Source organism: Lycorma delicatula, chromosome 7 (assembly GCF_047948215.1).
Source record: "Lycorma delicatula isolate Av1 chromosome 7, ASM4794821v1, whole genome shotgun sequence".
NCBI classification, from domain to species: Eukaryota; Metazoa; Arthropoda; class Insecta; order Hemiptera; family Fulgoridae; genus Lycorma; species Lycorma delicatula.
The window spans coordinates 126,475,605-126,490,416 of record NC_134461.1 but is presented as its reverse complement, the minus strand read 5'-3'; the positions used below and the strand labels follow the sequence as shown (position 1 = coordinate 126,490,416).

At 29.4% G+C, this 14,812-nt stretch overlaps 1 protein-coding gene across 2 annotated transcripts in view; it reads right to left on the bottom strand.

Moving 5' to 3' along the window:
• LOC142328224 (uncharacterized) overlaps positions 1 to 14,812 on the bottom strand; it is an 890,790-nt gene that overhangs the window by 504,582 nt on the left and 371,396 nt on the right. The window lies entirely within an intron of this gene.

The window sequence follows — 14,812 nt, the reverse complement described above, 5'->3', positions numbered from 1 at the left end:
GAGAAACTGAAATTGGGAAGCCTTGTTGAGTCGATTGGAAGTTCAAAGCTCAGGTGGGGTTTGGGCATATTGAAATGATGGATGAGGAAAGATTACAAAATAGGTTGCTGCTTACAGAGGAAACAGGTAAAAGACCAAGGGGAACACCAAAAATTAAATGAATAAATACGATGATGGAGGAAATGCCTCAGAGAGGGGTTGAGGTAAGAGCGGTGGAAGAAGGATGGTCCTTGGATCGAGGCAGGTGGAGAAACTTTTTAGAAGACCCAACTCGAGGAGACGGATTAAAGATAACTGAAGATGTTGCTGATGATGATGTGCCCGACCACAACATCAACAAAATAAATAAGTTAGAAAATTTTATTTAAAAAAATAAAAAATGACATTTATTGAATTTTTTAAATTATTAACAGTTCCGTAGATATTAATTTTATTGATTTATGATTTGTTAGATAAAACGTTAAGGCTTTTTATTGTGAATAAAATGAGACGTAATTTTTTTCAAATCGGTTGATAGATGGTTGAGATATGAATGAAATTGTTTTTTTTTGTTTTTGTTCATAAAAAATATTAATAGCAAAAAATAAAAATAATTCGTACTAAAAAGTAAAGCGTGGAGTACGTTCTAATTATATAATCGTTGTATGTGAGAGCGCGCCCAACGGTTTTTTTTTAGTCATGTATAAATAACAAATTTTTTAAAAGTAATTTTCTTGAAAACAAATTTTTTTTCTTTTTAGTATGAACTGTGTTTCCTTTTATTATTTTTTTAAAGAAAAACGTTTTAATTTTTTTTTACTTTCTACTTTTTAGAAATCATATTTGAAAAAATATTTTTATGCAGTTTTATTTTAATTATAACCTGGAAAATTAGTTTCCATTATTTTAAATATGATACCAGTTATTCAAAACCTTCTTTCTTTTTCTGTTTGGCCTCCGGAACCACCGAAAATAATTACTTCAGAAGATGATATGTATGAATGTAAATGAAGTCTTATACAGTCTTAGGTCGACCGTTCCTGAGATGTTGGTTTTTTTTTGTTTCTTTTGTTTAACCTGCGCGTCCACAGTTAAGCATTACTTCAGAGAGGATGAGATGAATGATCTGTAGCGTGTGTGAAAATGACATGCCTGACTGGGATTCGAACCCGGGACCTCCGAGTGAAAGGCCGAGACGCTACCACTCACGCCACGGAGGTCGGCCTGAGATGTTGGTTAATTGAAATCTAACCATCAAAGAACACCGGTATTTAGCATTCAAATCCCAATAAAAGTAATAGTCTTTAGTTATTTATAACTAAATCAGATTAGCGTACATAAAATCCTAGTAAAGGCAGTTACTTTATACGGATTTGAATACTATATCGTGGATAACGGTGTTCTTTGGTGGCTGGGTTTCAATTAACCGCACATGATCGACCTGAGACTGTACAAGACTACACTTCATTTACACTCAAACATATCATTCTCATTCATCCTCTGAAGTAATCCTGACGGTGGTTCCAGAGATTAAACAGAAAAAAAGGATTAGCGTACATAAATTCTAGAAGGTAATATTACACTAGTTATATTAAAATTCATTTTAACAGCCATCCTGTCATTGACTGTCGATTCAGTATGAGTCGATTTCACACTGAATCGACAGTCAAAATCAATCGGATGGATATCTACATCTTATCGCTTCAGTTACCTTCCTCAAGGTGTTCCCTTAGTATCTCTGACAACTTATATATAAATGTTCTATCTACAAAATGAGGATAGAATATAGCTGTCATACGACTGAAAAATTCATCAATATATGACGTCGAAAATGAATTTAATTAAGCATGCAATATTTGAGGACACGGTTAAACCATTCTAAGTTAAAGAAAAGCATGTTAAAATACGAAATGGTGGACAGAGAGAAAATGAAACGAGATACGGGGCAATCAGACCCTCAAGTTGGTGTAACATTTCCCAAGACTCCAAAAAAAACTAACAATTTTATTTACTGTTAAAAAATCATTTTTCCCATGAAATTATTCAAGAGATTAATCAATAAAAAAATACATAGATAACTTATTATAAAAAAAAAAAACTTGCTACATTATATCTTAAAATTACATGAAAACAATTCATAATCTCTTTTTAAGTTTTTTAATAATTGTTTTTAATTTTTAAATTGTTATTTTTTGTATATTTTAACGTCGGTCTGAAGATTGTGCCTAGCCACTGAAAACGTTAGAAATTTTATACATCGGTTAACTCTGCGTAAGTAGTAAATTAAATTAATATTTTTATGACAATATGTTTGCCTTATGTTACAAAAAAATACAACATAGATTCTATATTAAGACCTATAATTAATGAAAGGCTCCTTCACCATTCAGTGTACTGAAATAATTATTATTAGTAATAGTACCTCAAGGGAATGCGTATTTATTTATTTAGGTCTTTATTGTCAACATTGTTACTTTAATAAACCATTAATAGTGTATAAAAACTATTAAAACGTTTTTATTATCTTTTATTAAAGATGTATTGCCGTTAAAAATTTCTCCATTAATTTTTTTTATTGTGTATTATTACAAAAAAGTAGGTTATAAAGCCAATGTACTTTCGTTCTTTATCTATTTAATTCATTTTTCTATGATTTTAAATGATTCATTTATTTTAATAATTTATAAACAAGATTTCTATATTTACAAAACAAGTCCTATTATTAAAATCGTTATTTATTTATGGTACTTCAATTTAACTTATAAACAGGAAATATTATTTGAAGTATTTCGCTGTAATCTTAAATCGGTAACTGTTTACACATTATAATTTTAGAAGAAAAGCAGATTTTTTTTGTAGTTTAATTTTAAGCCTGTAAATTTTATTTAAAAGAAAGAATAAATATTTTATATTCCCGCTAGGATTATCATAATTATTTTGAGTATTATTTCCTTACCTTTCCTAGCATTTAGCCACCCTCACCGTCAGCTACGGATATTAAAGTGATAATTCTAGGAACGGTAGAAAATAACGCTCAAATTAACAAAGAATAGACTAATTTATATTTTGGATTAGGCTGTTTATCCTCTCATCGGTTCGAGGATTAATTGTTCTTGCCATTTACAAGGTACTGAACATTTTAAATCTTATTTTAGAAAAAAATATTTGTTATACTATTTGTTGTTTCAATTACTAAATGTTGTATGAACTATCTCTGAAAAATTTGTGTTACATTCGCAATATAGTTACTCTACGATGGTATTAAGAGGAACTCCTCCCCCGCCACCACCGCAGAAAAAATAACTGAATTTTGAAACGTTAAAATATCTAAAAACTTCCTTGGTGCATCGATTAATAATTACAAAACGTAAACAAATAGAATTAATTGCATAAATTAGTCTAGTCTATTATGCGATATTATTATTAAAAAACATTTTGATTTTAACGTTACAAAAATTATACATCTGGTTTATGGATAATTGTAATTATAATTAACATACGGAGATACAATTTTAAGCCAAAAGGCCGTAAAAGAATTATACGTGTAATATTAAACAAGAGATACAGACAATCTCATAAAGCAATCTTCCAAAACGTTAAGTTTCTGTCACTACCTTTTATATACGTTTATCCGGGTTACAAGAATGTAGATTACATTAGATATTAGCTCTTCACCTATCCACATTTATCCAACCAGGAACCCATTGATTACGCTTGAATTCTCTGCCCAGCAAACCTTATCGTTTCTAGCTACTCCCTTTTACATCGTTATTATTCAGCGTAATAAACTACCGCGAATGGAAAACCAATAAATTCAATGTAGCATTTTTATATCTACCATAACATTATTTATGGACGACAACACATCACGCTGAAATAATATTTCAATTCATTTAGTCAGTGATGCCAACATATTGGTCAAAGTAATTAAAATTAAATGAGGTTGTTTTATGAGGGTCGTTCAATTAATTAAAAAGGTAAATGACTGTAAATAAATTATTATTTATTCAATGACGACGAAACAAACGATCATTTTCAACACAATCCCTGGCTGCATTTAAGCACTTGTCCCATTTTTCTTCGATCTTTCTTATTCCACTAATAAAGAATCATTTACCTTGGTGTCTAAAACATTCTTATAACGCAATCTTGACCCACTCACTGTTTTAGAACTTGATGTCACGTAAAAACAAAAAAATACGTGCGAGATCTGGACTGTAAGATGGATATTAATTATTGAACGACCCTCGTATAACAATAATTTTATTTTTTTTAAAATAAAAGAGTCGATTTTGGAATCCGGTTTTATCATCTTTTGCTGTATTTCAGGTTATCATTAAAGAAAAATCCCGATACTCGTACAAAAACTTTGTAATTTTACAAATTTTTGCAAATAAGCCCTTGCGAATAATTTCATTAATGCGATTTAGCAAAACGTAAGTCGAAACTTTAACCGGTTTTTCGATACGATGAAAATCGATAACACTTATTCTGCCCGATTAAAACTATTCTATTCAGTTACACAACTTTACAACGGTTAATACACTTTTTAACATCCGTGATTGAATTTCAATCAATTTTATATATTCGTAACACAGAATCTTATCCTTCACGCTCATCTTCCAAAGTACACGTTTCAAGACGACAGTTTGAAATAAATAAAAGAGGTTTTAATAATAGAAATTCTTTTCGAACAGCTGACGTATTCTATCAGGGGTGCCGTTTTGAACGTCAAATCGTTTCAATTTATTCTATTAAATAATCTTTCCGCTGTCGTAATTTGTCTTTATAATTAATAAACCACCCTCGTAGAATCAATAGTTTTTAAAAAATAAAACAACTGTATTAAATTCACACATGATTTTTAAAATAAAATATTTCTTTAACACGGTTGAGGATTGGGCACACAAAGCTAACCCATTATTTGGCTCTCCTCAACAGAACTGTGAAGCGTACAAGTAAAACGGTTCGTGAACCACTTACTCATAGATTGCCCAACGTTCGGGATTATAGTCGTCAATTAAACCTGAGTTCAGATTTGAAGGGTTTTTTCAACCAGGAGAAACGCATCAAAAGACTACTGAGATTTCTCTGCGATAGGGGAATGAAGAACCCAATTTAGCGGTTTTGCTTACGTTAAATCCCTTATAGAGTACTGTATGCGTAGTGAAAATAGTCTAGCGATCAAGTTCGTGTTTCGATATTTGTTATCCAGTGTTTGGTGTTCATTTCTCAATTACTTACGAACACATTTTTATTTTTCCTGTTTAGCCTCTGGTAATTACCTTTCAGATAATTCTTCAGAGGATAAATGAGGATGATATGTATGAATGCAAATGAAGTGCAGTCTTGTACAGTCTCAGTTCTACCAATCCTGAGATGTGCGGTTAATTGAAACCCAACCACCAAAGAACACCGGTATCCATGGATACAGGTGTTGATCCAGTATTGATCTAGTGACCAGTATTGATCTTGATGATCTAGTATTCAAATCCTTGTAAAAATAACTGACTATACTAAGACTTGAACGGTGGAACTCTCGACTTCAAATCAGCTGATTTGGGAAGACGCATTTACCACTAGACCAAGCCGGTGGGTACATACCAAGACTTACTTTTACTTAAGTCGCTAATGATTCTTATCGTTGATGTGACTATAAACAAACAATGAAAAAAAAATTTGTAACTAAAAACTAGTATTTATTTTTTACTGATCTTATTTGTAAGGATTTTCTCTACAAATTTTAATTAATTTGTAGATTTTAATTATATTATAATTAATTTTGTGATTAATTAAAAATTAATTTCCAACTAACTTTCGTTTAAATTCTTATCAACTCATCCAGTTGACGAATTTAAAAAAAAATTAAATGTCGTGTCTGCCTCAAATAAAGAAGTCATCCTACAAAATTTAATGTCTATGGCAATCTCTTCTGAGGTTTAGAGAAGTAGAAACAACGGATATGCACGCACATAAGCAAAGAATTTTTTAATCGTTTGTATGGCAAACGATAGTCCATTTGATTGAAAAAAACAAATATAAAATAAAAATCTGAAAATTTTTATGTTAATGTTAAATAAAAAAGTTTTTCTTTTTCATTCCAATTTCTTTTAGGCTGTATAAAAGTTTTCTCGGAAACTAATAGAGATACTCGGTACTCGACTTTATCGTGAAAAAAAAACTAGATACAAAACCGTTAAATTCCCTTAATTTAGATCCCAAAAATGTAAGGATATTGTAATTTTTTTCACTGGAGCATAAACAAGAAAAAATTTTTCACCAAAATCGTAACCTGAAGAACAGATAATTTCTAAACCTATGTTTATTTGGCATTTTTTAAAATTATTTTTAGCTCTAGATTCGCATTTCGAAATAAGAGTCCTTTCTCTGTGTAACTTTCTGTATATATATTTTGAATAGTTTTTAGTTTTTTTTTTGTTTTAGTATGATTTTTAAAAGTATAATAATAGATACAAAAAAAAAAACTACAAGGAGAAAATTTGAACGAACACGAGTCAACGATCCTGTTCATTCGTAAATCCGATCTACCAGACGATTTTACTGCTCCAGTTACCGGTGTAGACCAGTTTCTAAAAGTTACACCTATAACAGGTGTTTGAGGTGCGCACGCGAGAGAGCTTGCGTTTGTATATAGAAGATATTTAATTATTTATGTGGTAAAATAATGTTCTTCCTAATACGTTTCACAGGTCAAGCAAGAAACCATAATTTGCATTTTATGTGACAAGAAATTAATATTTATATCGTAACGTTACGTAAAATTATGCAATTTACCCACAAGTTAAAGGATGTAGGAATATATATATATATATATATATATATATATATATATACACACACACACACACAGTAATATGTACGTAACACAGTACAGCATGCTGAAATAAATGGGGACATCTAATACCAGTTGTAAATATTTTTATATAATTCACTTCCAGATTAGAAGAATGTTAGACTACACTAGGAAAATATATTAACATTTTAAAGTTTAATTAAAGTAAATATATACAAAATAAAAAAAAAACAATAATCAACAGGTTTATATTATAAAAATAAATAAATGAAAGTTTAGTAATTGAGGTAATATAGGTTAAATTTGAATTCTTCTTTAATGATAAAAAAATGAATGGATTTTAATCCAATTTCCAGAATAAATATAAATATTTTTTAACTTTATAAAAATATTAATAAAGGTTCTTACTTTAGTAACATTGTATAAAAAAAAATATCAATACGCTATGTTTTAACAAGACTGCCCAAAAAGGAATGTAATGTATTTAGGGTGTATGTATGTATGTATGTATGTTCCACCATTGCAGCTCAACGGCTGAACCGATTTAGATGAATGACCCCGCGTTGGAATCCTTACGTTACCGGGAAACGTAAGGATCTTATATATATATATATATGTTTAAATAAATTCAAAAAGATTTCAAAACAAAATTATACTACATACAAAATTCATCCGGACGCTCTTTAATTATCCTATATTAAAGAGCAATATTTTTTTTGGAATGTCGTGGTTTTTAATTTTTCATATTTATCTTCTGTACATTATCTGAATCAGGCCGTACAAAATTCACGGTTTTGGTTAAAATTATTACTATTACTTTATATGTTTGGTTATTTATTATTATTATTATTATTACTATTTACACATGTTTTCTCTTTATGGATTATTTAATAACCAAAGTAACATTATGAAGAACTTCTAAGGCAAAATTAAAATTAAATATTTTACTGGGTTCTCAGGAGGTGTTGGCCTGACTTGAAGCACTGATTCTGGATATAAAAATAAACAAAAAAAAACTTCGTATAGACAAGTGCAATCTACTCTTCATTTTCCCACTGCCTGTAATTTTGTGTTTATTCTACAAAGACGGTTTTATAGGCAATCTTAGTAAAAAATTAAAAAAAAATTTGATTCTTGAACTAGATTTCCAGTATTTTTTTAGAAAATTATTGAAAACCAATCGAAATTGTGATTAGAAAAGCACAGTTTATTTAGGCATAAATTTACTTTAGTTATACTCCTGATAATCAGATAAAACTTTAAAATGAATTTGTAAAAAAATTAATTTCAAGAATACTAGTGCAATTAAAGCCAATAAAAACAGAATAACATTTTTAAAAGTCCATCTGATTGAAAACAAACAAAGATAAAATAAAAATCTGAAAATTTTGTCGCCAAATAAACGATTAAAAAAGTTCTTTGTTCATGTTCGTGCATATCCGTTGATTCTACTGCGCTAAACCCTGAAAGAGGTTGACGTAGACATTAAATTCTGTAGGATGACTTCTTTATATGAGGCAATCACGTCATTCATTTTTTTTTTTAAATTCGTCGACAGGTCAATGTCGACGAATTTAAAACGACGAATTTTTAAATTCAGGATATGAATTTAAACGACAGTTAGTTTTTAATTTTTTTCAAGTAAGATTTTATTAAAAAACCATTAATTTTGCTCTATAATTTTATATTCAGTAGTGTTTACTGTATTATTTGAGTTTTAGAAGATAAATCTGTACAATAATTTTCGCTAACTGTAACTCTAAAAGTAATAATGTTTCCAGATGGACTTTATTCATTCTTTTAATGACAGAAATATGTAGAATAAATACGGTAGAAACTTCGTAAAAACCCGATACACACAGAATCTCCCGGGATACCGGTCAAAATCCCGGGAATGATATCGGTCAAATTTAAGGAATTAATTAAGGACATAAAAATAAACAAACATGTGCGTAAGTAAAAATTCCCTATTATGTTTCTTTTTCCCACTCTCTGCCATTTTATTTTTCTTTAAAATAAAAATGTATATCTTAAGAACAAATTAAGATATTTTAATGAAATTTTTCGTATATATACCAAAGAAACATCTTACAAAATGGAATGAAACATCTTACATTTAAATTTTTTAATTTTTAAGAGCTCCATAACCTTACAAGTCAAATTGACAATGACTCTAAAAGAAACTGATAAAATAAGTTTTTTTTAAAGAATATTTCGCAGCTTCTTTTTTTACTGTGCAAATAATTAAATTATTATTAGAGTGTAACAATAAAAAATAATAATGAATTAATTTAATATAAACTAAATTAACGTTACGATATATAGCTTATTGTTCAGAGTACTTACTGAAAAGTTAAATACATCACCAGGTCAATAAAAATTCGTACTCACCTACAAAAAAAAAAATCAATTCTTACTACAATAAACAATAATCACTGCGAATAAAATAAATATTTATTATTTTTTATTAAAGAAATACAAAAAAAATGATAGTCATATTTTAACTAAATTAAGATATTCCAGTCATGCAGAGAAAAGTTTACAAATTAAAAAAATAAACACTGTGCGATTCGTAGAAATTTACGAAGAAATCTATATATTGAGCGAAATTTATCCGATAAAATGGATAATATCATTCATCATTTATATTTCGATTTCAAATTGATATTGTTGTGAATTTGTATTGGACTGACGATTTCAACGATACCAGATTTATCTCAAACAGGGCGTTCAAAAAACGCAACAATTCGATGAACATGTGATAATAACAAATTGTTATCGTCACGTCATTTTTTTAAATAGTAGCTAAATTTAACTTTTCCGAAAGATCTCCTGAAAAAAGTTTTTTCTTTTTTCATGTTAATAAAAATAAAACTGCAACTCACAAAGAAGTGGTTTTACATAAATTTTATGTACAAAATATTGATGAATCTAATAGCATAACTTTTTCTACGTTTTTTATTGTTTTTGTTTTGATGACAATAACGCAGTATTAACACATCAATTTATTTGGAATATAGTATAACAAAGAATTTTTATATTCATTATTCAAAGAAGAAGAATATAAAGCAAAATTAAGAGAAACATATGTAATTATAATTAAACCACCGGGTTAGAATAGTGGTTAAACTCGTCATCGCAAAATCACCTGATATTTGAAGTCGAGAGTTCTAAGTTTCGAGTAACTGTAAAGGCAGTCGCTTTTATATGGATTTGAATGCTAGACTGTGGATACCGGTGTTGGGTTTTAATTAACCACAACTCTAAGGGGTGGTCGGCCTGAGTCTGTTCAAAACTACACATTAACCGGTACATTTACATTTACACGCCAGACTGCGAAACAGATACATTTGAATCTCCGCAGAGTACAGTTGACAACATATCACTTGCTGTTATTCAGTAAATAAATAAAATAAATAATTCTGTATAATCGTAAAAGGTGTTAAAAGTCTAGTTAGCTTGGAATATTATCTCTTTTTTAAATTATTTTTAAAGAAAATGTGGAAAAATAGAATTAATCGGACTTTAATCAAGACTCCCCGTTTGGAAGTCGAGTGAATCTCTTCCAAAAACTGAAACTCAAAAAATAAAAAAAAAAAATACAAGAAAACGACAAAAAGGAGTTATTTACAGTAATGGTTAAGCTTCATACGAAAGTTCGTGAGTTTACGTTCACTAAAAAAATACATTACAATGAAACTGGTAATACCGCTTTGTTATGCATTTTTCTATATAGAAAAAATACATATATTTTTTTTTACTATTAAATATTCACTAATTGACAACTTTGCATATTTTTATTCTTTTCTTATCACACAAAATGAAACCCCCATTTTTAATAAATTGTACGAAATAAAGCAAGTATTGCTATCGCGAAAAATTTCGCTTTTCAGATTTCAACGAAAATATCCATTTTGACTAGTTTCGGCATTACGTCGTCTGTACGTACGTATGTATCCTGCATAATTGAAAAACGATTAACCGTAGGATGTTGAAATTTGGGATTTAAGACTATTATAACATCCAGTTGACTGCGATCGACTGGACCAAAAGTGTCCAAAAAAGCCAAAAATCCACCAAAATTTGGATTTTGGACTTTTTCTTAACTGTAGTAATCAGTCCTCATTGAGAGCTTAACAACGACATATTAAAAGTGGTACTTATTTTCATTGGTTCCTGAGTTGTAGCCAAATAAAATATTAATTAATGAAATATTTAAATCGTATAAGGGGAAAGCACATCGGTTCGAATTCGAACCTTTCCATTTGCTTCGTTTCTTTAACCTTTCTTTTAATTTAAATATATTTATTTATTAATAATTATTAACATCTGATTGTAAAAAATTGTGTATATATAATTTAATAGGCATACAAAGAAGTCGTATTGTGTCCATATCAGATTTTTTCTTCTCCGACACCAAGCAAATCTACGTTTCGTCTATGTCGGCAGATGGCGCAGGCTACAATTAAATGATTTATTCTTTGCTTGTTAAGAAAAACTGAACCGCTATTTTTCCGTCTATAATTCGTCAGATGATTCTAGCTATCGGGGTTCAGAAAACATAACGATTTGTATCAAAAGGTTGTTATGAAAAAAATGTTTAATAAATTATACATATAAATATAATAAAATATTAATTTAATATAATAAATATTAGGCTGAGTTGATGCGAATCTATGGAGGCTTGGAGTTCGATGACGGGTGATCAAGGGAGGCCAGCTTCTGGGGGTGGGCGGCGGGGGCTCCTCGAGTCGTCGCTCGTCGATCGCCCCCTGGGGACGCCTTACGGTCAAACTGATTCAGATAGTGGAGTGCCTGGGTGATCATGCAGGGGCTGTACATACCATATGGCTTAGATCCGGCCGCTGCATGATAGAACGGGAGGTTTTTTTAGCGGGTGAGAGCCCCGCACTGCCGTCAGTGCGGGCCTGACGGCGGCTGGCAGAGCTTTTTCCTCCGCTACGGAAAGAAAAAAATATATATAATAAATATTAATTAACAAAAATAGTAATATATATAATTACATTTTTTGTGTATTACTATGATAAAGGGTAAAGACAATAAAATTACAGCTGAATTACGATCATCTGATGAATGATGAGGTAATTTTCAGTTAAATGGAATTAATGCGCGTATGATATTTATTAGTAGTAAACAATAAATAATACAAATAAATGGAAGTGTTTTTGCCAGAAAAAACCGTATTTTCTGCTTTGAAGACATCGGTTTTGTTCTTGATATCCGTAGACAATGAAGGTCACTGCTGGGCGTGTAAGGAAATCGACAACTACAATCTAAAGGTAATTTTTATGTATTGTACTATTATTTTATTAAACTAATCTAAAAACATTGGGTTTTATTTACTTTACACTATTGTGATAAAATATATAACAAAAAATAACTATACGAGTTGTCGTATAACAACAACCAAAAAAGCATTTCATCGTAAAAATGTTTGTGAATTTCCTTATCGCAAAAACATTAGGATATAAAATAAATGGTGAGTTATACAAACCCCCGAAAAATACTTACCAGTGTGACCTTCACACTCAAAAAACAATTGTTAGCTTCAAATCCCCCCAAAAAAATTGATGTACAAAGAGACTGAATTTCTACTGAAGTTTTCTATTCTTAAACTTCTCTAAAACATACTGATCCCCGCATGGGAAGAACCCTTGAGACGATCCCGGTCGCCACACCACCCCTGCTATTACTAGCCCTGATAAGTTTTGCTGGAAATCGTCTTTTAGACACCCTAAACTTGGTAACACAACACAGTCATCAGTTTGGTCTCTGTTAGGATGCCACCGATGCAAATCCTTCCGCAGATATTTCTATCGGTGTATTTATACAACTTAATATCGTCTGTTCCACCCACGACCACCTACCGTAACTTACAGACCTCAACTATCAAATTAATTGATTCGTAGAAGCAATATCCCCGCGCCTTCCTCTAACACCGAAAATGTCACATAAAAACGCTTCTCTAAATCTAAATTCAAAAGCAGAGAAAAAATATATCATAAATTATGTTGTGCAAAGATTTGCTAAAAATTACAAAAATTCAAACGCCATGGGGTTGTTTCGATTACCAAATAATAAATATCAAATAATGTTCTCTAAATAATATTGGTTGCTCTTAACAAATGAATAGCTTGTTGTTTTTTCATGTTTTTACTAAATTAATTGTTTGTTATAGTTTGTTATAGTCCCGTGGAATGCAAAGTTTTTTCAAGTTTTTGCAAGAAGTAATTTTTAAAATTATTTTTCTCTACGTTTGAAGCAAATTATGTTTGAGTTTGAGTTTAGCAAATGATATTAAGTTTCTTAGTATATCAATTTTTTTTTGGATTCCGGGCAAATAATTGTCTTTTGAGGGATACTTTCACATTGTAAGTGTTTTTCGAGGGTTTGTACAATTCACCATGATAAAGATCATATCTAACACTAATACAATGAATTTATTTTTTTGGTGGTATTAAATAACAAATAGTTATTTATAGAAAACACGAAGTTAATTTGTTTGGCAGTGAAACTTTTAAAATGAAAACATTGAATACGTTTATTGAAATCCGTTAGGTATTTATTTAAAATTTATATCCAAGTAATTTTAAGTAAGAGTTATTACTTTAATGAAATTAATATGGTAATTACTAAACAGTTAATCAAAAGTCAATAAAATATTGATTATTATTAAAGTATATACTTGTTGTAGATTACTATCATCTGTTATTCTCATTGTTTCATTATTTATATGTATTATTTCTTTATAAGAATTATATTATTTCTTATATATATAGCTTTGTAGATTATATTGAGATTTTATTACCTAATAATATTATTGATTATTATCATACTTTTATTATTATTTTTTTTAATGTAACAGTAATGATTGGTTTTCTTTTAATCCCAAAGTGGGTGGATTATTATTTGAATACTCGATAAACCTTTGATTTTTTTTTTTATCTAATAATTGTTATAACTATTATTAAAGTCTTTTATTTTATAACCGCATTCCAGAGGTTCTCTTTTAGTTTTACGTCACTTGTAGGTGGAGGTCGAGGAGGAGTAGTAGTAATAATAAAAAAAAAGAGTGTGATAGAATTAATAGGAGGGGGGTATCAATAATTACTATTAATATTTTTTTATTTCATAATACGGTACTTAAGAGTTTGTTAATTTTCGTAATTTTTTTTCAGTTCTTAATTTATAAACTTTCATTTTATTTTATATAAAAAGAAACAAAACAAAATGATAAAATTACAATCTTTCCTTAAATTGCTTAATTCTCTTTTTGAGAATTAGAAAGTGATAAATATAAATTTTAATTACAATAAAAAAATTTTAAGTATTTCTTAATGGTTTTACTCAATATTTTTTATTTATTGTAATGTGTTATAAGTTTCTTCATCAAATAATAATATTTAAGTTTCCTGTTATCATTCTAACGGGTATTATTAATAAATTCGTATAGTGATACTGACTTTTTAATTATTTTTTTAATGAAAATTACACAATAGTAAATTTTATTTTTATAATTTTATTTTACGGCTGTTATAATGTTTCTATTACGCGGCTTGAACTTCTATCATAATGAGGATCATTATGAAACAGATTTTCATTAAGATACATTTGTTCAAATGATCAAAAGCTTAATTTTTCAACTACTGACCGATCAGAAGCGAGTACTGTTTAATGTATCAGCTCTTTTTTCACGATGTAACTGTCATATCCTCCGGAGTCGGGAGATAAGCAGTGCAGACCGAGTATAGAACCGACCGCAGAACTGAGCTCTGAGGAACACCCGACCCAATATCAAACAATTCAGACAAGTTTTTGAATGTACTTTCAACTGGGAAAAACATCTGTCCAGTTAGCTGTGTTGGATAAAGTAATAGGGTTGAGGAAGGTTCCTTTCCAATTTATAGAGCAGGTCAGGAAGTCTACCTTATCAAAGGCCTGCTAGATGTCCAAATTCCCATATTTTTAAAAAAATATTAATGATTTTATTATTAATTA